The 25851-nt window shown below is 37.5% G+C and overlaps 1 protein-coding gene and 1 non-coding gene across 8 annotated transcripts in view; both read left to right on the top strand.

The window, feature by feature from the left end:
• The window catches only part of LOC145673820 (uncharacterized), a 234519-nt gene that overhangs the window by 135443 nt on the left and 73225 nt on the right, over window positions 1–25851 (top strand). The window lies entirely within an intron of this gene.
• TRNAR-CCG (transfer RNA arginine (anticodon CCG)) lies at window positions 7699–7770 on the top strand. Its single transcript has one exon. It is a non-coding gene; the product is annotated as a tRNA-Arg (tRNA).

Here is a 25851-nt window from a genome sequence, read left to right on the forward strand (position 1 = left end):
GCAACGTAGGGGAGGGGAAGGGGAGAGAGATATATCAAAAATGAAAATGAAACTATTTGTAACTTCATCACTCTTAAACCACCCTACCGATCTTGATCAAATCTTCAACAAAAATGAGGTCCAGACCTGGCATGGTTTATATCATATCACTTTGACGGTGCAGCTTAGGGGAAGAATGATCGAAAATTACCAATCTTAGTGCCGAATCCATGGTTTTCGGGGTGCTGAGATGAACAGCGACACTTCCGATCCCGTTTACATTCAAATTCAGCACCGCTTGGGGAGGGGAGAGATACATAAAAATGATCAAAAATGACCATTATTATTGTCGAATTCATTTTTTTAGGGGGTCGCTGAATTGAACAGTGACACTTCCGATGCCGTACCCCGCAACATAGAGGAGGGGATATATATATATATATATATATATATATATATATATATAAAATCATAGAAAGTGACCGATACTAGTGCCGAATCCATAGTTTTCGGGTTCGCTAAGATGAACAGTGACACTTCTGATGGCGTTTAAATCCAAATTCAGCTATGTGACTTGGAGGAGGAGGAGATATATAAAAATGGTGGAAAATGACTAGTATCAATGTTAAATCCTTAGTTTTCGGAGTTGCTGAGATGGATAGTGACACTTCCAGTGCCGTGCCCCCCAATATGGGGGAGGGGAATATATAAAAATCATTGAAAATGACCGATATTAGTACTTAATCCGTAGTTTTTGTAGTCGCTATAATGAACAGTGACACTTCCAATGCCGTTTAAATCGAAATTCAGCCACGCAACAGAGTTGAGAAGGAGGTAGAGAGAAAAATAAAAATGATCGAATGTGACCAATATCAGTGAGCGCTTTAGTAATAGTAAGAAGTGACTGACTAACGGAACATATTACTGTTTTTTTTTTTTTTTTTTTTTTGAACCCAGCGAAGTGGGTAATTGATGCTAGTTATTCCTAAGTAAAATAATGTAAATGATTTGTATAGATGATATTACTTCTATTACTGCAGGACGCAGTCAGTAAATAATTTGCATGTAGCCCTAGACGGTCCCAGGATCAATTGACCCCAGAGGACTTCGTTGCAACTAGACCTCAAATAGCCGCCAGGAGCTAATACATACCCAAAGGGTGCATGTGTCATAACATCCAATTTGAGGCTAGAGCCTTTCACCATGCTCTTATTTGAATCAAGACACTTCTGGGTAAACATTTTAAGGATAGTATAAAGCCACAGAAAGTTTGTTTCTGTGATAAGAGATGGGAGTTGCTGTCGCCCTATCTTTTCAATGTAAATTAATATCTACAAAAATGACTGATAACTTCTACGAATGCTGAATTATGTTCTTCGCTGTGTCTACTTGAAAATAATGACTGTACGCACCAATTGTCCTGTTCAGGTTTCGAAGTGTTGACTTGTTCGTTGTTGAGGTCAACTAATTGTTGCAATGGAATTCAATGCCTGTCTCGTTATCGTTGTTCTGGGACTCTGAAACTCTGGTACGTATTTAGTACAGCGGGTCTCTATGGGTCTCAAGGTGACAATTTTTTGGCGTTTTGTTCTTTTTATTGTTGCAGAGGAATTCAATGTCTTTTCCGTTATCATTTGTTCTAGAACTCTGAAATTTTGGCATTTAGTAAAGAATGTAGTAGTCTATGAATCTCAAGGGGAAAATTGTATTATTTTTTCGTTTCCATTGTTGTAACCTTTTAATTGTTGTGGAGAAATTTGATACCTTGCCCGTTATCGTTTGCACTAGAGCAATGAAATTTTGTTATCTAGTACAGAATGAAGTAAAATATGAATTTTTGGCAAAAATTTTACAAGGTTTCGTTCTTTCCATTGTTGTAAGCTTTTGATTTTTGCAGAGGAACGCAATACCTCTTACGTTATTGTTTATTCTAGGACTCTGAAATTTAGGCATTTAGTACAGCGTGATGTAATGTATGAATCACAAGGTGACAATTATTCGACAGTTTGTTCTTTCCGTTGTTGTAGACTTTTAATTGTTGTTGAGGAATGTAATTCATCTCTCGTTATTACCTGCTCAAGGAATTTGAAGTTCTGACATTTAGTAAAGAAATTAGTAATCTATGAATCTCAATGCGAAAATTTTATTACATTTTTCCTTTGCATTATTGCAACCTTTTAATTGTTGTGGAGGAATTTGATGCCTTGCTCGTTATCATTTGCGCTAGGACCATGAAATTCTGTCATTGAGTACAGAATGAAGATTTATATGTGAATCTCAAGGCGAAAATTTTACAACGTTTTGTTTCCATTGTTATAAGCTTTTGATTGTTACAGAGTGTAACGGATTATGTTTCATCTTTACGTTATTATTCTTACCTAAGCGTGATGAAAGTTCAAGTATACGTGTATCTACATAATCTTCTATTGTATTGCCCTCTAGTGGCAATTTTCATGGTTTCTGGCCGTTGTCATCGATGACCCGGTTAGAAGCCATGAAATGTACTTGTCGTACGGAAACAATTTTTTCGTCGTAAACAGAACTAAAGTAAGTTGGGTGATTAATTTGTGGTACTTTTTGTGTGAATATAATATAATTCATCATTCTATGTGAGGGTCGACTGAAAGTATTTGAGTGAAGGTGTTATCAAGTGTTTTCGTTTCTATCTGTAACTTTGTGTCAGCATTAGAAGAATTAGTTCATCCATTTTTCATTGATTAAATTAATTGCTTTAACTAGTCCCTTTGCTCGCTCAATTGATAACTTTTTTCTTTTAAAAACAAATCAAAATTGCTTACGTTACGTGAATTTTTGTCTGTTGTATCACGAGGCATTTCTGCTTTGTAACCCGTTCTTGTGACCCATCGAAGTACAACGGAATTAAATTACTGTAGCCTTTTAAGTACATATAATCCATACCGGCATGGTATCTTTTGTTGAGAAAACTTTGCTGCAATTAAGGTTATAGTTGGTATATTATATAGGTGGGTATATTATTTTTGTATCGCTAATTTTGTTGGAACACTTATTGTTAAAATATACATATATTATTATAGTATTTTTTGAAATTATCCTTTAAACGAAAATGGTATTTAAACATAAGATTAGCTAATTTCGAATATTAATAATCAGTTAACAGCTGGAACTTTTTTATTATTATTAGATGAGCTTGACTCATTATAATTGATGTGGGGGGAAACCTTTATCTGTATTAATATTACGTATCCTTCTCTTGAATGTATATGTGTTGTTAGTTTAATAACACACAACACACAGAATACATTCCACATGAAGAACGGGAGAGAACCATGAAATATGTGTAATGTGCTAATTACAGATACTACTTTAAAATATCAATTAATACTTTCAACAAAGTGGATACCTACAAATATCTAAGATCAAACCAAAAAGCCATGTCAATGAAGAAATTAAATGTCAACTGAAACCATAACATTCATGTTATTCACTCCAAGCTCTTTTGTCTTCACGAATTATATCAGAGTTTGAAGCTTAAAATATATAAAGCGAGTATTATGCCTGTTATGATAGACCGTTTTTCTAGCATTCTTAAGTTCATTAAAATTAAAAGGCTCAAATGTGCAAACCATGTGACCAGAATGGCAAAAAATAAGAACCTATTCTCCGATGACCAATCAATATTAAAATGAATCTGGCAGAAATAGAAATACAAAGTAGAAACTAGATCCATTTGATTAAGGATCAAAGTCAATGATGAACTTTCGTAAATACAGCATTGATCCTTCGGGTTTCATAAATCACACCTATTTCTTTCTTGCTTAATATTTTCAATAATCGATAGGTAGATATATTTAAAGCTAATTTTCTCCTCTCATAAAACAGATATTTTCAACAGATGCCATAATTGCTATAACATTACTATTCTCTAAACTTATATTCTATTCTCTTAATTCAAGAGCACGAAGAATCCTTTTTTTTTTTTTTTTTTTTTTTTAAATAAAAAACACATTCTATACTTAAGTATATAATGAAACATCGTGTATAGAAGAATAAAATAGCCTTTAGTTCAGAACAATCCCTGATTACACTTCTCAACTAAACAATACAAAATCATATCGGGTTGTATGTGAATATCACTTGTAACCCTCAAAACATTTACGAATTGTCGGTTGCATAATCTTGTAGGTGACGTGATTAGATATTCGTATTCATTTTTAGAGAGCAAGACCTCACAGTTTATCAGTCAAGCTAATTTCCAATACTTCTAATAGTTGTCGCCACTGTCTCCTGCCTAAGGGCAAGAAAGGACGCTAGCGTGCAGAAAAAATTTCAGGCATGCTACACGATTTACGACATCCTGCAGGGTTCATAAACGGTATTTGTTATAAATTCAGTTAATTATGTCTGTACGTAAAGCTAATCCTAATATTAATTAGACCTGATAGGTCTCTCTCTCTGCGTTGTCGATTCTCTGACGCAGTCTCGCGTATTGTCTAAAAAAAAAAAAAAAAAAAAAAAAAAAAAATCGCTACCTACACTGTTTAGATGATGCCGAAGTTTCCTCTAACATAATTGACTTATTTAATATAAGACAGCTTACTAGTTTCAACTATTTTCATGAGATTTAGCATTTTGTATTATGTAATCAGTTAGATAAAGTAATCTAATTTCATATTCAGAATTTCAATGAAATGACTTTCCGTCAACTGGACTATATTATGCCATACTTACTTCAACATTATTTACACCTACAATACGTTTCTTTCCTTATAAAATGTGTGGTGGCTACACTTTGAGTTGTCGTCCGTAAAATAGTAAATAGTGCTGTCCATGAAAATAAGTCACTTCTGAAACGAAATGCCTACGTTCATTCAGGTGGTATTTATAGCACACTTTGGAATCTGTCATTTCCACCTACATTTTCATTCCACTAATTTATAAAAGCGTACTTTAATTGAATCGTATAAACTGCCATTATTCATTCGTCTCCTTTATCCTAAGAAACATAAAATCGGCGGATAATAAACTCAAAAATACAAACACCTACGTACCTTTTATTGAAATCAATAACACACACACACGAGCTCGCGCGTGGGTTGAGTTCGGATAACATTTTGGTGGGGTAACCAAACATGGTGAAGTTCGTGTTCCGTGGCGTCCAGATAGTGGGAAATAAAAGAATTCTGCATTTAAGTACTGTCTAGGGGGCCAATTTTACTTTGAACAGATAGATTTTACGTCAATTACAGTCAGATATGGAGTACATATTGTATCCACATTCTAAACTACTACCTGCAGTAATATAGCGGTACAGGTTGCAGACAACGTTAGATCGGAGCCCCATCCAGTTAACAAATGTGTTAAAAGTAATTCATTCCAGGTTCGTTGGTAGATCACAACGTTAGCTTGCTTTTGTTCTGTTTTCAATTCCAATCAACAGTGTAGAGTGAAGAGTAAATATTCTCAAATTTTTACATGCTAAAGCAACTGGCAGTACAATATCTGTATAGAAGGTACTTCTGTTCGAGAATGTTTGGTTTGTAGTATTGCACCATTTCGAGAAGAATTAGCAAAGGCCCTAGTAGAAACAGCGGATACATCTTTGACCATTGCGTTCAACATTGACCAAATGACACAGATACTTTGGTAGATTTTTTTATTATTATTATTATTATTACGAACCAGAATACCATCGCTTATGTCATTAAGTAGAGGAGGAGGTGTGATGGTAGTACTCGCCCAGTGTATTAGTTCCATGTAGATAGTGGCATTGAGTTTGATTTTAGCTGCTTTTTATCAAAGCAGCGGACTTGCACACTGCTGGGAGTCTTCTTTCTTGCTTGAAGAATGTGCCGACATGTTAATATGCTTTTCTGTACATCAGCAACACTAGCGAGCAACAGGTTTTCGGGATAAATAGGAGTTATTTAAGAGGACGGGGAGGATTATGATATGATTCTCAGGAGGAAGTTTCTGGTACAGTGATACCATGAAGTAATAATTCTTTGCACCATCTTGACAGAATGGATGGGAGCGGATATAGAACCATATTGGGGACATAGAAGTTTAGACGAATAGTACCAAACATTTCACTTCCTCTGTTGGAGATTTGTCTGAAATGTATAATCGAAATAGTCGGTTAGCTTTAGTTAGCCATCGTGCAGGCTTAAGGCATCTGGCTGTGCAGTTTTCAAGTATTATACAATACTGGGATTTGAAGTTTGCGCCCATTGCTGAATTAACCCTAGTGCGCCAAAGTGGGTTACAAAACGTCCATCCTTATCTTAAATAACGATTTTTATGGATATTTTGTTAGTATCATAACTCAGGTTTAGTGTGAAAAATAATGTGACGTGTATTTTAGTGTGAAAAGTAATGTAAAGTCTAGGGTGTCCCATAAGTCCGTTTACATAGGCCAACTAGGTAACTATTGAACATACGAAAAAATGATAAGAGAGCAATGTTGTTGGAAAGTATGTGTTTTCAATCTAAAATGTTGGAATTTTCGGAATTGGACCAACCGTTTGGACTCTGCACTGGTATAGCGCCCAATGGTAAAGAAAAATGCCACATTGCCACCTCTTGGTTGGACAACAGTTAAGGTGAGTACGTGTGTTTTGAAGTATCCTGGACCAAGGACAATAGGAGGGACGGCCACAATGAAGGATATAAGAAGGATCAGAAGCAACGTCAATCTAAGGCAGTGGCGTCACCATCAGAAGAGGAAGGGGGCAGGTAGGAAAAATAAACTGAATTGAATTTATTTACGGCAAACTGGTATTAATTGCTTAGTGATGTCAACGAGACGGGACAAGAGGACAATTGAATAAAATTAGAAAGGGCTTAAGTGCCAAAGCTCAAAAACCAGAGAAAAGTCGATAACATGAGTTATCGCAATGCAAGTTAAACGGATACTGCGACCATGTAAGTGTTTTAAAACACAATCAACAACTTTTAAGCTATAAATTCCTTAGAAATGTATTCTGCTTGGTACTAAGACAACTTTGAATGATACAATTCAATTCTACTTATTACGGTACTTAGATCCTGTCTCGTTATTAAATTGTTGTCTCGTCTAGAAACAGAAGCACCAGTACCTTCACGTTTCCAGACGAGTTCAGATGAGATAGAATAATTATCTCGTACCCAGCCACTAGTGTAGGGGTAGCGTGCCTGCCTGCCACACAGCATTTGGGTAGGTCGAAAATATGAAATGAAATCTTTGAATTTTACGTCCCACGGTTATTCCAGGTAGGCTAAAGGAGATGGTGATGATGAGAAATGAATGAAAAGGTGGAATGAAAATAGTGGGGGGAAACGGAAGAACACCGATGAAATCCACGCACACGGTGTTTCTCCACCACAAAGTTCACTTGGCGTGAGCTTGGATCGAACCAGGAACCCCAAGCACCAGAGGTAAACGCTGTACCACTAACCACAGCGGCCCTCATTGGGTAGGTCGAACTTGGCAGAAAACCTGCTCCTATGGGCCATACTGACTAAGATTTTCCTGGTTTTCCTCAGTCGCCCCATGTGCATGCCGGGAGGTGCCTTCTCTCAGGCCAGGGCCGCTTCCTTTTCCAGTTCTAGACTCACCTAGAGGGCAGATTTGACCTTGGAGTAGAGGCTAAATCTCTCCTATGTGTCATTTCCTTGAACAGGGTATGCCATTCCTTAGAAATGTATTCTGCTTGGTACTAAGACAACTTTGAATGATACAATTCAATTCTAGTTAGAGGAGGCGCGGTGGCTCAGTGGTAGAGCGTTAACCTCCGGTGCTTGGGGTCCCTGGTTCGATCCCAGCTCGCGTCGTGTGTACTTTGTGGTGGACAAACTCCGTGCTCGTGAGTTTTCTCGGCGTTCTCCAGTTTCCTCCTACTTTCTTCATTCCACCATTTCATTCGTTTCTCATCATCACCGTCTCCTTTAGCCTAACCGGCATAACCGTAGGACGTAAAACTAAAGATTTCATTTTTTTTCAGTTCTACTTATTACGGCACTTAGATCCTGTCTCGTTATTAAATTGTTGTCTCGTCTAGAAACAGAAGCTCTAGTATCTTCACGTTTCGAGACGAGTTCAAATGAGATAGAATAATTATCTCGTACCCAGCCACTGGTGTAGGGGTAGCGTGCCTGCCTGCCACACGGCATTTAGGTAGGCCAAACGTGGGCACGAACCATGCTTCAACGGGACATTCTGACTAAGGTTTTTCCTGGTTTTCCTGAGTCCCCCCGGTGCATTCGGGGATGGTCCCTTCTCTCAGGCTAGGGATAACTTTTTCCGCAGTACTAGACTCACCTAAATGGCGGATGTGATCTTGGACTAAAGCCCCAATCTCTGTTGTGTCATTTTCTTGAACAAATAAATAAATAAAATTTCTCGGCTGATGAGCATCATTATTTATTTGCAGGTAGTGTTGTAAATAGAAAAAAAAACCGTTCGTATTTTTTTCAGAAAAGTACGTTTTTTTTTAGAAAAAAAAAACATTGGCTCTCGTTTTTTTCTAAATTTCGTTTTTTTTCAAATAGTCATTTGTAATGCATCTTACGTCTATTTAAGTATGAAATATTTTTATGTAGATGTAATCACCGTAAAATGCAACATAAATTAAACGCTAGATACTGATACGCTACAAATATTTTACAATTTACATGAATACCATACCTACTAACAATTCGGGTTTCAACAGTTTTCATCATTATCAACTAAGAAATAAAAGTAGAAATGAAATTTTGTTCTTTCGTGAAAACAGGCCTTTAATAAGTATGAAAATAATGTCACGAAGAGTATAAAAGTCAAATAACTTGTCTAAAGGTAAAAACTAATACTAATTTGCCTAATAGTATTTTTCTAAATATCATATATACTCGTAAATAATTTGTCGATTAGATATACAGGGTGGTTCAGTAATGTTGGACAGCCCTGAATAAATCGAAAACCAGAAGAGATATTAGCAAGAGTTTGGTGGATCCAGATACTTGTGGAAGGGGGACGTCTTTTGAGGTACCACACAATGTTACCAGGTCAACAGTGTTGCCAGCTCAGTACAAAGTTGTATTTCTTTAAATGGAACATATAGAAATTTATGCCATCAAAATAATTAGTACAGAATGTGAATACCAACAAGCGCAACCGCACCTGTCAGTGTTGCCAAATAAGGAAGTTATAAAGCTTCAAAGATCAAGAAATTAAAGTGTCCGTAGAGCAAAACTAGCAAAAAGGCAAGAAAAATAATACTACGGAATGAAAAGGAGTAACCGAAAGAGTAAACCAAAGAACGCACAGCATCCAGTGAGTAACAGGGTTGCCACAGCAAAGGGGGGAAAAATTGAAAATTTTGCCGTTGCTATAGGAGGAAAAGTGCCCATATGACATAATGCTGGAAACACCATAGAAAGTTCATGTAAGATTCAGGAATCCTAATAGCGTTTGTTCGAAATCAATATCTCTAACCGTTTCCGAGATACACCAAAGGTGTGCGTAGTTTGCAACACTGCATAATAATTCCCTCGCCCTCCAAACTACAGGAACGAGTAATGAAAATGATACGCCCAACAAAATGTAAGAACTACACGGGTCTAATCGTCAAATCAATTATGCAGTGTTGCAAACCCCGCACACCTTTGGTGTATCTCGAAAACGGTTAGAGATATCGCTTTCGAACAAACGGTATTAGGATTCCTGAATCTTACATAGACTTTCTATGGTGTTTCCAGCATTATGTCATATGGGCACTTTTCCTCCTATAGCAACTGCAAAATTTTCAATTTTTCCCCCCTTTACTGTGGCAACCCTGTTACTCACTGGATGCTGTGCGTTCTTTGGTATACTCTTTCGGTTACTCCTTTTCATTCCGTAGTATTATTTTTCTTGCCTTCTTGCTAGTTTTGCTGTACGGACACTTTAATTTCTTGATCTTTGAAACTTTATAACTTCCTTATTTGGCAACACTGACAGGTGCGGTTGCGCTTGTTGGTATTCACATTCTGTACTAATTATTTTGATGGCATAAATTTCTATATGTTCCATTTAAAGAAATACAACTTTGTACTGAGCTGGCAACACTGTTGACCTGGTAACATTGTGTGGTACCTCACAAGACGTCCCCCTTCCACAAGTATATGGATCCACCACACTCTTGCTAATATCTCTTCTGGTTTCCGATTTATTCAGGGCTGTCCAACATTACTGAACCACCCTGTATATGATATGCAGAGCCGGCTGTACCATATATACATGCATTTGCATGGAGCGGCAAGTTTGGAGGGTCCGGCAAAATCTGTCATATTATATTTTTTAAATTAACTATTTCTTGTTCGAAACATACTTCATGATGATGGTAGTTACACTTACTAAGCTGACCTATTTGAATACTATCTTCATAAATTATGTTTAGGTTGCATTAGTTTAAGGTCACATGGACAATGCTAAAGCAAATGGTCGAATAAATCCGAGCACAAATTGCTTGATTTTTTTTTTAATTATTGTAATTTTTTATTATAACAAGTAGTAATGTCATGTATACACCACGAGAAGAAATTTGGTAAGAATATTGAAAGTAACTGAGTGAAATGTAACTAAAAAACTAATAAGTTTAAATAACATGTACATAAACAGAACAATCCTAATGCAAATCACATACTAGAGATAACTTATACAAATCAAATTTCTTCTTCTTCTAGCATAAAACAATCAGATGACTTCAAGAAACGTGTTGTAAAGAAGAAAAATCTCCTCTAGCTCTTTACCTGGTGGTATGGTTCCTAATATAGAGGTTGCATTACCTCTTTGTACTGCCATACTTATTCTCTGAATTAGGAAGGTGCTTGCTCTATCATCACCAGACAATTGAGTGATGCGTTTACCTACTTCCTTTATAAAACTGAGACCTTCTTTGCCCCAGGATCCACTGGATTCAATGGCAATGGGTACAAATTGGTACTTCTCTGTTAGGTTGCTGTATTTTCTTCTTTTTTCTGTTTCCTTTCGACTGGCTACATTGCCCGCTTGGAGTGAGGAGAAAGGAAGGTTGGAAGGAGCGAAAGTATCTGTGCATGTAAAATCCCAAATCAATGATTTGCCTCTCTTCCAAGGTATTAAGGTCATCCCATCTGGTCTTTTACCATCCGTTCTACTACATCCATTTGGCTCCCTTATTGCCGGTATACCTGCTGAAATGAGTGCTCTCATTATAATGTCATTGACAGTTGAATGTCGGGGACATCTACCTGTACTTTTTATGCAAGACAGTCCATGCAGTCCTTTTTTATCTACTGGATTCCTACATGCCTGACATTTATGAGGTTCACATATATTTGCTCCCAACCGTAACGCAACTGCTATTCGAAAACTCTCATTACTGAGATGAAGACCTAGAGAGAACGAAGGTAAAGCTTTAAGCCAAGCTCCTCCTTCTATGGATGATGCAGCAATTATTCTAGCCTTGTCTTCTAGGCTGTCTGAAGACCGTAGTAAAAAGGAGAAGTGTGATTTAAAAATAGGTTCTTCCCACGTGGATTGCTTTGCTCTGGTACTAAATTCGGGTAATTCAGATCCAACTAGAAGTGACCAAGTGGAAGAGCAAATTTAACTTCAGAATCCATGTGGAAGCTTATATCCTGTTGGAGAACTGATTCTATTAGACATCGGGAACCATAGAATGATGCCAAGAAGGCGGGAATAGCCAAATCTATGGCTCGTCGGATGCCTAATCCACCAAAACCAACTGGCAGAGAAGCCTGAAGCCATGTGTTATCCTCAAGGAAGCAATTTAGGATAGATTCTAAACCAGATTTTACGGTGTTATCAAAGCGTTCTAATAAATCTTCTTCCTTCCATGAAGGTGAACTTCTCAGAAAATTGCTTGATTGTTGTCAAATGCAAGAATTCAATTCTCGAATAGTAGCGAATATCTGTTCCCTTTAGTAAGTTATCACAGTTTTGATATGACAACTAGTCTTGATTTTGTCAGAAACAAGTTCCTTATCATTGAAGATAGAAACAAGTTTTTTTAAAAAAAAAAAAAAATTAACAGATGTAGAAGAAAAAAAACTAAAGATAAAAAGCTAGTTGCACTGGAATTACAAACTGATACATTGATATTGAAGCTCGATATTGAATTCTATAAAAAGGATTACCATCTTTCCTCTGCAGGTGTGTTTGCTTTATCTTTCACTGACATAATAGATTAATATTTAAAGAAAAAAACAGACACAACGGGATTGCATTTTTAGTAAGTATTTAAGCCTTTCTGAGTGCAACTGCATTTACCCTCCCCTTCGTTGTTCATGCTGGAGTAGCATACTTAAAATCATGACTTTTAAGATTTGTTCTTTCTGGAGAAAGGGAGAGGCGGCAAATTATGCCATTGCACGGGCGACAAATTGCCTAGGGCCGGCCCTGATGATATGTGTATATACAACACATGAATATAGGATGACACAATTTTAAGCAATGCGGCCTGTTTCAAAATTAATATTAGGGTTTTGAAACTTTGCAGTATCTATTACAATTAACTTACAATTATAAATATTATATCAAATGAAAGAGCAACTCAAACAGTTTTGTACGCACGCATGTACATGCATTGTTTCTCCTGTCTACCTTTGAAAGAGCAAGTAGCAAAGATGGAGACTAGAGAGAAGAAAGCTTTTTGTGTTTTGATAAAGACTGAATCTGTACAGTGCAACCGTCTGTGTGAAGAATATGAAGGAGACGCTTGCAGCTACGTCTTTATGGTCTGTAGTTGCTACAGATCTGAAGCCTACAAACTACGGTTTACGTGCCAATTTCGCAAGTGAAATATTGCTGCATAACAATGAAGATTTCCTAGATCGTGTCGTCTTCAGTGATAAATCGACATTTCACCTAAGTGCTAATGTGAGCACTCATAATGTTTGGATCTGGCCGTATGCAAATCCTCAGGAGATGGTACAGTTGAAACGAGACTCCTCTAAATTGAATGTGTTTTATGCCATATGGCGGAAAGTTTATGGGCCTTTCTCGCCTATCGACTAGATGTGTGCCGTGTGACGAATGAATCACACATCGAACACTTGTAGCAAAGACTGTTTAAGGTACACTTTTACTTGATGCATTGCTTATATTTATACGTAAAATGTAATAAGTACTACGAAGACTTAAAACCCCGATATTCATTTTGAAACACCCTGCATTTCTCACCAATAGTGTTGGAATTAAAATGTAAAAGGAGAGAAAATTTTCCTTATAAAGTTATTGTTTACAACAACGATATTATTATTAGTCGAGACTATAACTACAACACCACCACGGGTTAGTAGTCAAAAAAAAAGTAATCAAATGTGTACTCGGTGGTCCAGGTGGCCAAAGTGGCACACACGGGTGTGTCACTTTTTTTAATCAGCTCCTGTGTGGACACTAATTAAGATATCGGGATATTATTCTTGCCAAATATGGTTGGAGCATAGTTTATCATATTAATTTCTTTTTCTTCTGGTGTCGAATTTCCTTCTCAAATTTCACCCTAGTCAAAAATTCGAGAAATTTCTAATTTCTTTTACTTCTTTTTTCCCCTGTAGTTTCCTTCGTTGCAGAAAGACCTAATTAACACTTGCCAGGTAGATACCACGGATAGATACCTAACTGTTGACATCAATTGGACGGGTCTGCGCGCAGTGTTGCCAATTAGGGAAATTAGAATTTCCCTAAATTTCGGCAAAAAATACGAAATTTTTGTTTATAAATCCGTATCTATAAGTCCGAGTGCAAGTCAACTTACGCTATCGAACATTTGCCGTTACTTAACAAACGCAAGTACAGATCGTTACAATGGGGTAATCACGAGGCGCACGAAAAATTCGTATTTAGGTTCTAACCCTTGATTTTTGTAGCTTTTCCCCACTTTTCTGTTTACCGTAATATATTTTTGGTAATTAGAAGTTTTGTTCCTAAAATATCGCCATAATACTTGTAGGATACATTAGTGGTGTACCAATGTTTAATTTAAGATACTTTCCGCCTGTCTGGTAGCAGTGTTGCCAGCTATAGAAAATTTTCATTCCAGATTTTAGGGGGAAATTTTGGGAAAATTATCTGTTTTGTCTCTATTATTTCCCTCTTTGTTGGCTACATTGGAACAAATGTACCAGTATCTGGAAGTATCGTCTTTGCTCTACAGAACGCGCTATAGAATGCTTCAATAGGACATTTAGGAGAAGTACAGTTGAGGTTTACAGTAGACCTTGTTCTCTAATTAAAAATATAACTGATTTTTTAAAGGTAGAATGAGATATTTCTTATTGACATGTTTACTTTATTAGATATCGTCACAATACTTGTAGGATATATTAGAGGGATACCAAAGCTTATTTTAAGATAGTTTGTGTGTGTCTGATAGCAGTGTTACCAGCTACAGAAAATTTTAATTTCAGATTTTAGGGGCAAATTTTGGAAAAAATCCCTTTTTAGTTTCCATTATTTCCCTCTTGTTGGCTACACTCGAACAAACGTACCAGTGTCTAAAAGCCTCGTCCTTAGCCTACACAGCGCACCATAAAAAGTTTCACTAGAATAATTAGGGGAAGTACAGTTGAGGTTTATAATAAACCATGTTCTGGAAATGGTAAGAAAGTGGTGAATTTCTGAGGTAGAATGAGATATTTATTTTAATTGATGCTTACTTTGTTAGATATCGCCATGATACTTGTAGGATGTATTCTTGGGGTACTAAGGTTTATTATCAGATAGCTTCTGTCTGTCTGATGGCAGTGTTTCCCGCCAAAACAATTAATTCCTGATTTTAGGTTAAAAATTCGGAAAATTTCCCTTTTCCCCTCTATTATTTCCCTCTTGTTGGCTACATTGAAACAAACGTACCACTACCTGAAAGCTTCCTCTTTGCCCTACAGAACGCACCATAAAGAGTTTCAATAGGATAATTAGAGAAGCTGTAGCCCCGGCACATCTGTTGATTTTTGCTTCTGAGGCGTAAAAAGCGTCAAAATTTCTTGTGTATGACGACAGAGAATTTTTCTTTCCCTCTTTGAATGGAAGCCAGCGACTTCAGGATTTCACTGTATCTTGTCAAGACACCAAAGAATTTTTAGGTGACTTGAACCCATATAGCAGCAGTGGTGCTAGATACAAAAAAATAAAAAAAATAAAAAATTATATTCGGTTAGGGATCTTTTTGTAAATTTTCACCCCTACATTTCCCTGAATAATTTCCCACCCATTTGCAACACTGCAATGCAACTTACACCAAAAGATAGCCACGTCCATTTTCTAAAAAAGCAAGGCCTTAACCATATTAATCGAATGAATGGTTTTTGAGCAATAAGTCAGTAACTGACAAGGTAGGAAAACGCCAAAAATGACCTGGGTCCGAATAGAATAATCACACAATTTTGCTCGTATAGTTACAAAGAAACAAACGACTTTTAAGTTACGAGGGCTTCGACTCAAGTTCTGTTGATTATTTCAATAATCTGCAACATAAATCAATAAATAATAGTTGCCAGAAAAAACACAGCCATTTGAAAAAAAACATGAAAAAGAACGATGTTTTTTATTGAAAAAAAACTTTACAGAAAAAAAACCGTTTTTTTACAACACTATTTGCAGGTCTCCTCTCGGCTCGTAAACTTGTTGCCTTATCTCATTTTGTTCAATGATTGTCTAGTGCCATGTATGAGTTTTCGAAACGAGACGAGAGTGTTCTCGTCTCGTGAGGAATACTATTTATGTCATTGGAAAGGGATTAAAAACTGTAAAAGCCGGCTACTTGAGATGTACCATCTCAACATTCGTCTGATGGGCGACAATGGCATGCCATCGTTTATCCTGTGACAAAAAAAAAAAAAAAAAAAAAAGATATGAGAAGACAGAGACCGCGATACTCACACAAGGGATACCACACTTAACCTAAACATTTACTTCAAGTCACCTACCTGTTGGAAGATCCTGAAACAGGTAAAACAATGCTGAGAAGATGTTAGAAGTGATGTCCATCTTGTTGTGCAGAAATTGCCCTGTAATGTCGCAAATTTTCCATAACCTGTTGCAGAGTCTCAGTGGTAATAGCAGCGCAGGCTTCGCGAATATTGTGTTGTACAGCAGCAATTGTACGCTGGCGATCCCTGTAAACAACGGATTTTAAGTGGCTGACAGAAAAAAATCAAGTAGTATTAAATCAGGCGATCTCGGTGGGCATGAGTACGAACTGCTGCATACAACTATTGTCGGACATTGACATTGAAGTGCAGTGGTGCACCATCGGGTTGGTAGTAAAAGTGCTGGCGGTTTGCGAGAAGCAAGTTGTCCAAAGCAGTATTGCTTGTAAGGGGTTTTGATAGATTTCACCTTTTAATCTCTCTCTCTAGTAACACAGGACCCACCAGAACATTACTGTGAATTGCACACCATTTATACGTGATTTAACTCGATTACGGTAAACTTCGGCAACATGAGGGTTGCTGTCTGTCCAATACACGTAGTTTTGTCTGTTAATAGTCCCATTAAGGTAAAATGTGACCTCGTCTGAAAACATTGTTAGCCGCAAGGTTGGGTTGTTTATGTTATGTGCATATAATATATTCACAGCTTCACGTTGTCTGTCGGCATCACTCCTACACGAAATGTACCTTGAAGGGATGAAAATGATGCTTGCACAGATATCTTTGAAAAGACATTCGGCTAGCATTACTCTCTTGGACCACCTTTTTCGTATCGATCGCGTTGGACTGCACGTAACTTTAGACAGAATGTCAACGAGTGTGCCATCGTCGGTTACAAGTCGTAGTCTGCCAGAGCGAGGTCAGTCCAAGACACTGTCACTATTATTGAAGTGTGTTAATATGCTAATAACTTGCCGATCATTGTATGTGATGACAATGGGAACTCTGGATGGCGGAGATGAAACTGTTCCGCAGAAGCAAGTGTACTCAAACCGGATTCGTGAAGGACAATTTAAGCTTTGTTTGCAGGTAAATACACAGTCACGATTCTTCATACACACGGAGACGTATGGACGCCAATTCAACACACTATTTGAATGCAAGATACAATTCAACACACAACGGCACAAACAGAACTAAAGGGGAAGTGAAAGATGAGTGGTGTGTTGCTTGTGCTTAATTACGTGAGACACGGCCACTTGGGCAAAATAGGTGTATCATGGCACTATGCTTATTTTAGAAAATCGCTCGGCAGCGCTTTCTGGAATTTTTGACGGTTTCCTCCCCTCCTGCTTCTGTGTACCTTCAACGGAATTTCCCATCAAATAACGCACATTCGAATAGTTACCGTGTCCTAATTTAGGCATTTCCTTTTCCTTTCATTTATTCTATTTCTACTATTTCCCAGTTCCTACACAGTTCGCCGTAGTACAGTCGGTAACGCGTCTGACTACGATACAGGCTATTCATGCAGTCACGGTTCAAAACTCGGTCAGGACATTGGTTCGTTTTTATGCGCTCTCGTGTCTGGGGACACTGAAGTGAATTCAACCTTCTATTAAATTGCGTAACAGTACTTTTTGAAACAATACTCTTTTTATGTTCTTTTATTTATTTAACAAGTAGAATACGATTCTGCTACCTCTTGCCTTACTTGCATTCCCTTCATGTTATTCGTTTGTCAAAGGAAGGAGGATGGTATGTCATTGTCGCCTATCAGGCGAAGCTGGGATGATACATCTCAAATAGCTGGCTTCTACATTTTTTTTATTTCCCTTCCAATGATATATGTAGTATTGCTCACGAGATCAGAACATTATCGTGTCTCGTCTCGTGTCGTTTCGAAAACTCCTACTCGACACTAGACAATCATTCAACGAAATGAGATGAGGCAACAAGTTCACGAGCCGAGAGGAAACCTGCAAATGAATAATGATGCTCATCAGCCAAGAATCTTTATTTATTTGTTCAAGGAAATGGCATATCAGAGAGATTTAGCCCCTACTCCAAGGTCACATCTGCCCTCTAGGTGAGTCTAGGACTGGAAAAGGAAGAAGTGTCCTGGCCTGAGAGAAGGGACCTCCCGGCATGCACACGGGGCGACTGAGGAAAACCAGGAAAATTTTAGTCAGTATGGCCCATAGGAGCAGGTTTTCTGCCAAGTTCGACCTACCCAATGAGGGCCGCTGTGGCTTAGTGGTACAGCGTTTGCCTCTGGTGCTTGGGGTCCCTGGTTCGATCCAAGCTCACGCCAAGTGAACTTTGTGGTGGAGAAACAGCGTGTGCGTGGATTTCATCGGGGTTCTCCCGTTTCCTCCCCTTTTTTCATTCCACCTTTTCATTCATTTCTCATCATCACCATCTCCTTTAGCCTACCTGGAATAACCGTGGGACGTAAAATTCAAAGATTTCATTTCATATTTTCGACCTACCCAAATGCTATGTGGCAGGCAGGCACGCTACCCCTACACCAGCGGCTGGGTACGAGATAATTATTCTATCTCATCTGAACTCGTCTTGAAACGTGAAGGTACTGGTGCTTCTGTTTCTAGACGAGACAACAATTTAATAACGAGACAGGATCTAAGTACCGTAATAAGTAGAATTGAATTGTATCATTCAAAGTTGTCTTAGTACCAAGCAGAATACATTTCTAAGGAATTTATAGCTTAAAAGTTGTTGATTGTGTTTTAAAACACTTACATGGTCGCAGTACCCGTTTAACTTGTATTGCGATAACTCATGTTATCGACTTTTCTCTGGTTTTTGAGCTTTGGCACTTAAGCCCTTTCTAATTTTATTCAATTGTCCTCTTGTCCCGTCTCGTTGACATCACTAAGCAATTAATACCAGTTTGCCGTAAATAAATTCAATTCAGTTTATTTTTCCTACCTGCCCCCTTCCTCTTCTGATGGTGACGCCACTGCCTTAGATTGACGTTGTTTCTGATTCTTCTTATATTCTTCATTGTGGCCGTCCCCTCTATTCTTCTTGGTCCAGGATACTTCAAACGGGGCCGTGCCGTGGGGAGGGGGCGGGCGAGGCGACAGCCCCGGGCGAAGAAGAAAGGGAGGCGAAAAATTCAGGAGAAAAAAGGAAAAATTGCTTGGAATATATGTATGGGGGCGCCGTCGTATACTCTCGCCCCGGGCGCTGATTTTCCACGGCACGGCCCTGCTTCAAACCACACGCACTCACCTTAACTGTTGTCTAACAAAGATGTGGCAATGTGGCATTTTTCTTTACCATTGGGCGTTATACCAGTGTAGAGCCCAAACAGTTGGTCCAATTCCGAAAATTCCAACATTTTAGATTGAATACGTATACTTTCCAACAACATTGCTCTCTTTTTTTTTTTTCGTATGTTCAATATTTACCTAGTTGGCCTATGTAAACGGACTTATGGGACACCCTATATATATATATATATATATATGTTTTCCTGGTGGACATAAAGTACTCACCCTTGGTGCAACGTGTCACTATAATTGTACAAGAAATTATATCATGTTAAAGTTTAAAATTCTGACGCTAGGCGTTGCAGCGGGCAGAGCTAATACAAAGTGTAGTTCACTAATGGCGTTCTGCCAATCTCAGCTTGAAAACTACGCCTCCACACTAGATATAGTACCATATATTTATGATAAACAGGTGAGAATCCTTATTCTTCAGTGGAAAGTGAGTGAAGTAAAGAGCACAGGTTTTACTGTCTTTTGAAAGCAAATATGGCATATTTTGTTTCCGGATAGTGTCATTGCTCGCGAACTGGCAATGAACTCAGATGACAGTCAATCTGTATCTAGCATGGATGAAATTTTATGTGCAAGTTAAGATCATTTTAGCGATGTAGACAATGGTAATTTTGATCAAGAATTCTAAGAAGCGAATATTAGTAATGGCTGTAGTGAGGACGAAGGGGGAGTTCCCCTTCGTCGGGCATGGCATACATTGCTTAAAGTGGCCGAGTTTATACTAAAGAAGCTCCCCGTCCTACACGAAGAACGCAAAAGAATATTATTTGTGAAAAATCAGGCTTACGACCATCAGGAAAGGTAAACAGTATAACAATCATTTTCTAATTTTTTTACGAAAGACATTTTGTCACTAATTGTTAAATACACAATGAAGAGACGCAAAGAAGAAATGTTGAAACCAATGACGCTGAAATGCTGGCTTTGATTGGGCTTTTGATTTTGATGGGTGTAAATAACAACAATAATTTTGAACTATCATGATTTATGGTCAAAAGAACACGGTGGGTCGTCATATATAGCAAACACGAGTCGAATTCGAATCAGTTCACTTCTAAGCGTTCTCAGATTTGATGATAAAAGTACAAGAGTTGAAAGAAGAGCTACAGACAAATTTGCTGCTTTACGTGAAATATTCCAACTTACAAGTGAAACGTTTACCAAGCACTACAAAGCTGGCCAAAACACTGTTGTCGATGAAATGCTTTCGTCTTTCAGGGGAAGATGCCCCGTTGAAGGTATTCATGAATGATAGGCCCAAAAATTACGGGATATTCCTAAGAATGTTGGCAGACTGTGGACACTGTTTTGTCCTCAGTATGGAAGTTTATGCCAGCAAAGCAAAAGGATCGACACCCCCAATCAAGGGAACCTAAAGAAATAGTGAAAGGACTTGTTGCTCCCATTGTTAATACAAGACGCAATGTGACAACTGACAGGTATTATATATCTGTAGAGCTTGCCGAAAAATTGTACAGAGTCTATGTATAATCTTACTCTAGTTGGAACGATGCAGTGAAATAGGAAGCACATTCCAGAAGAACTGAAGTCCACTAAATGCTGAGAATTACACTCCAATATATATTAAGTCCGATATTATGTTGTTTAATAACTCAACCAGAGGCCGAGTCGACTCCATTGATCAAATGGCCAGAAAGTATACCACCAAAAGGAACACTCGACCATGACCATTATCTATTTTATTTTTTCATTGTTGGATATTATTTGTATCAGTTCATATACTATATACTGTACGTGTTGAATAATCCAGAGTGGCATTAAAAAAAGATGATCTAACAAACGGTATAATTTCCTTCAAAAGCTCGGCATGGAACATACCAAAGAAAATGTGCAAGAAAGAGCTGAGGACCCAATTGTCTCCAGAATCACATTGTCACAGCAATAGAAAATGTTTTGGGACACACAGTCATGAAAAATGTTACCGAAGTGAAAGAACCAAAAACAGTAAGAGGAAGATGTGTTCTTTGTTGCAAAGAAACCAGATCCAAAAATATTGAATTGAAGAAACTTGCAAAATCAACAATTGAATGCGCAACATATGAAGCCTTTGTTTGTGGAAAACATAGTGAAAAAACCAACGTATGCCTTCCTTGTAAACGCAATATTATTGATTCAGAGTAACCGACAATGACTTTTGGCAGGTATTATAATAAAATAATGTTTACTCTATAGCTTTCAACATGAAAATAACATGTTTCTAGTACCATATCCTTATTCTTGTAATTAGGGAAACATGCTAATAGAATTTTCTTGCTATTAAAATAGATTGTGAGGATAACAAATAAAATGTTGGCATACTTAATAATAGTTCTGTTCGTAGCCCTTAGTTGTCTTAGTTTACGTTTAGTACAAGATACAGTAAAAAATTACATTTTCTCGGACAGATAATAACTATTTATGTGGTGGACATTTTTTTTAACCCTCCCTTGGTGCACAATGTTACGCGCAACTCCTTGGTGCACGTAGGGTTAATACCCATATCTTTAGTAAATACAGCTGATCAGAAATTACATATTTCGTCAATGGCTCAGCAACATTAATAACAGTGCCTAACATAGGTTGAAACATGGTAATGGGCTTGGTCTGAAGATCAAATAATAGCAGTTTGGTAATAGGTCCGTCATGTTTCGCTAGACCAGTTGTTCTCCTATCAGGCACACTGATTACCTTCTATAGAGTCAATTCATTACAATGTAACATGCATACGAGCCACAGCAGCGGTTTTTCAAGGTATGACTCCAGTGTAGAGATTATTCCATTTTTGTTACCCGCATTCACGGGAGTTCCATCACAAATCACTGCTCGTAAAGTCTCTGTGGTTCATGTGCGTTCAATAACACCCTTAATTTCAGGAAACACATCTCGCAGTTTTCCGAATTTAGGACTAACATGATCGAGGTAACATCTGTCTGGAAAAAACACTAGCACATAATGTTCTTTCACTTTTCTACGCGCAGTTCCTGTATTGACGAGTGTTTCAACTATTTTTCCATCGAAACTAAGGCACACTATACTTGAATGATGCTGCGCATGCTCTTTTGACAATTTGTTCCTCCAGTACTTTCTTTGGCTCAGTAACTTACTTGGATCAATAATATTTGTTGGTCACAGAAGTCCGAGGTCCTTCAAGGCAGCATTAACTATGAGACATGCATCTCTATTGCTCACACTTGTCCTCTCCAGTGCTTTGCACAACTATTCTACCGGTTTCTATTTTGCAGATGGCATTCTTTCTTTTCTTCTGACTGAGGACCATGTTTCTGCCACCTCACTCACTAATTGATAATTCAATAGAACTCAGGTTTCTGCTTACCTTTGCCCCAGTCTTATTTTCAAATGACAACCTTTTTGCTTTTCTTTCTTGCAGTTTTATTTACTCAGTACCTTGTCCAATTTTCCTGCAACCATGCGTCTTGCGGTATTTAAATCACGCCAGAATTCCCATTCCAATGCAGGAGTTTTGTGTTTATTGAAACACTGACACTGACTACGTTCAACTACACCATTCTGAACACATTTGCAGGCACTAATGTCGAAGAGACGGAAAATGATGTTATTTTTGCTTGATAGGCTATAGAAGATTGTTTTTTAGAATGTTTCCCCAAATTATCTATATGCACAGTAAGTCTCTTCACTTTCACTACACTTTCCGATTCAATAGTTGAAACGGCTACTTTATTGTATCTATCCTTAATTTTTGTTTCCACTATCTTTGCTAGATGATTAACACTGGCATCTTTGTTGGCTACTTGCTGGAACTTGTAGGCTCTAAAAACATCCACAGCCAGCGGTAGCTGATTTTTACCAAGTGGCTGTGGATAGCCGAATATTGGATGCCAGTCTTTCTGCCTTGCACGTACCATAATTTAGTCAAATCCACTTCATAGATCTTCTGTCAAGTCTCTCACAGCCGGGATCTGCAATGAGACACAAATATCTGTACGTTAGTATTCACACCTAATTGCGATGAACAAAACATACAGTGCGCAAAACTAGTGACAAAATTGCGAAACAACTCTTATACTCATTCACGGTGCACCCACTAGATAGTACTTAAATACACAATTCTTTTATTTCCCAATATCAAGACGCCACTAAGCACTAGTTTCACCATGTTTGGTTATCCCACCAAAATGTTACCCGAATACAACCCACCTTAATACTTGTATATATACATATATATAGTTCTGTAAATATTACACAGAAATCACGAATTGTGTTTTCAGTCTCGGTAATGTTTAATCGTTTCGTCATTTCGCTGTATGTGAACTGGCAAATGGTTAATAAGGAATATATTTTAACCAGAGCATCCGAACTACTTATCTTCATATGTGATGATAATTCCTGAAAGAAGAAAAAAATATTCAGAAAGTCCCATGTGCTTCACGGCACTTCCGAAAGTGGAACACACATACACAGAAACAGAAGCGAATACCTGCTCACTTCTTATATAAAGAGAAAACAAAAATGCAATGTTCATGGAGCTGAGTTTTCATTATGTATACTTATGAGAATATAATGATAATGATGGCAGCACAATATAAATAATTCAATAGATTATATACTGCCGACATTCCAAAGATGTAACATCCATTCTGTCAGAGAATACGGAACAAGAAAGAAATCAACACAGAATCCTCGACAGGCTTCTTTCCTCGGATTTTGTTGACCGTCTATAGAATATAGAAACGAGTTAATTCAAGTTTTCTCCCCCTTTCCTGTCAATAAAAAAAGTATTACCGCGCTGTATTACATCGAATGCAATACAATTAAATGTTAAATTAATTATGTATTAATCCTTAATAATTACTATGTGTATAATTACATGCGGTTATTACACGAAACAAAGTAACTTCGCAATTTCGTGAAAAATAGCAATATGATAATTCTACCAAATAATTACAAAGAACAATAATTAGTATTTCTCGAATATATAAAACAAATTACATTTATGAATATAAGGCGCAATTTAGATTTGATGCTAAATCATCAAAGGTAGAGATAAATTTCGGAAATCATCAAGTCTAAATTAGTTCATCTCATCATCTCTCTCTTACATATAGCCACATTGTCACGTTAGAAGAACTTGTAGCTGTCATTAAAAAAAAAAATATATATATATATATATATCTTGAAACTCTACCATATTTCACCATGTACACATAGTCTTGAAAGGGTCATAAAACATTTTTTCCATCTTGCAAGGAGTTGAACGATGCGCAACTTTCTGGGACGTCTTGCTTGCTACCTGCTATCGCCCTCCCGCTGACATAAAAGAAAAACCAGTTTCGCCGCTTCCGAAACAACGGATTCTTTTGGGCAGGGAGGGAAAGTGCGCCAAAATACACGTTTTTAATGAGGAGGTTCACTGTCCACTAGAGTGCAGTGCTGCACGTGTGGAGAAACCTTTCTTGCCTTCAAGAAGTTGTAACATGTAAAGAGTAAATAGAAAGATCGGGTTGAAAGTTTTTTTTCTTTTTCTTTTTTATTTTTCTTTTTTTTTTTAATGACAGCTACAAGATTCATTTAACGTGGCAATATGGCTTAAGATACGATGCAACAAGTTGGACCTCTTCAACTTATCGCATTCAAGCCAGGTATTGCCCCCCGTAGAGAAACAAAGGAATGAATAGGTTACCACTTCCAACCCTTCTTGGCTGCCAGCTTCTTGGAAAGAAAGAGGGAAATATCTGGTTAAAAACAGGTTTTGTTAAGAATTTGCTTAGCCTGTGGCTAGTCGAGAAAGCGTTTTCAATGCGTCACCCCCCACAGCGAACGCAACCTAGGTGACTACTCGGTAATTTTACTTTCACCAGAGTTATAAATCATACTATGAGCCAGTCAGGGTTTCCAGGTCTTTTCTTTTCATTTCCAGTTGCAGTTAAAAAAAATAAATAAATAAAATAAACATATCTTTTCCAGAAATATTTCTAAGCTGCATGGAAAGAAATGTTTGGAAACTGAAACATTATGTGTTTGTTTTACAAAACTAAGTTTCGAAATAATTTGGCAACGTAGTTTTTCGGTCATTTAAAAGGCTGGAAAGAGAATAAGATATATTGAATCCCAATTCAAAATTATGGTTTTTGCTGTTTAAAACATTTTCGATATACCTAAGTACCAAACTATTAGAGGTGGCATTTTCCGCCCTTCTTCCACACATCTATGACTTAGACCATCTAAGGGCAATTGTTCCACCTCTAGCATATCCACCCCCATAAAATGCCGCGTAGTCGGCCCTGGCCCTTTCGGGCTGTTGTGCCGTAAGGTTGGTATATATTAGGTATATTGGAAGTTGGCACAACAAAGTATTATTATTATTATTAGTATTCATAGTGAACATACAATTTGGATCGATGTAGCTCTACTTAACAGTATTAAATGAAATCATAAAATAAGAATATTCTTACCTTCTTCATTTTGAGAATTCCGTTCCGTTCGCTCCCAGTCTGAACAAATATCTCAGACACTTCTCTCCACCACGATTCATGTAGTTCACATCTCTTAAATCATATAGGCATGGCCTATTTTGTATTTCGATTATAAACGCCTCTGTGTTAAACACACTAACCATGATTGGAGATGTACACAGAACACGTTTTCAAACACAACTGAAAATTTCTCTTTGCGATTACGCTTGTAGTTATCTGCTTGGGGGTGGAGTTCGAGCTTCGGAGATAGGAGC

The sequence above is a fragment of the Thermobia domestica genome, chromosome 17 (genome assembly GCF_964235325.1).
Source record: "Thermobia domestica chromosome 17, izTheDome1.hap1.1, whole genome shotgun sequence".
NCBI lineage: Eukaryota > Metazoa > Arthropoda > Insecta > Zygentoma > Lepismatidae > Thermobia > Thermobia domestica.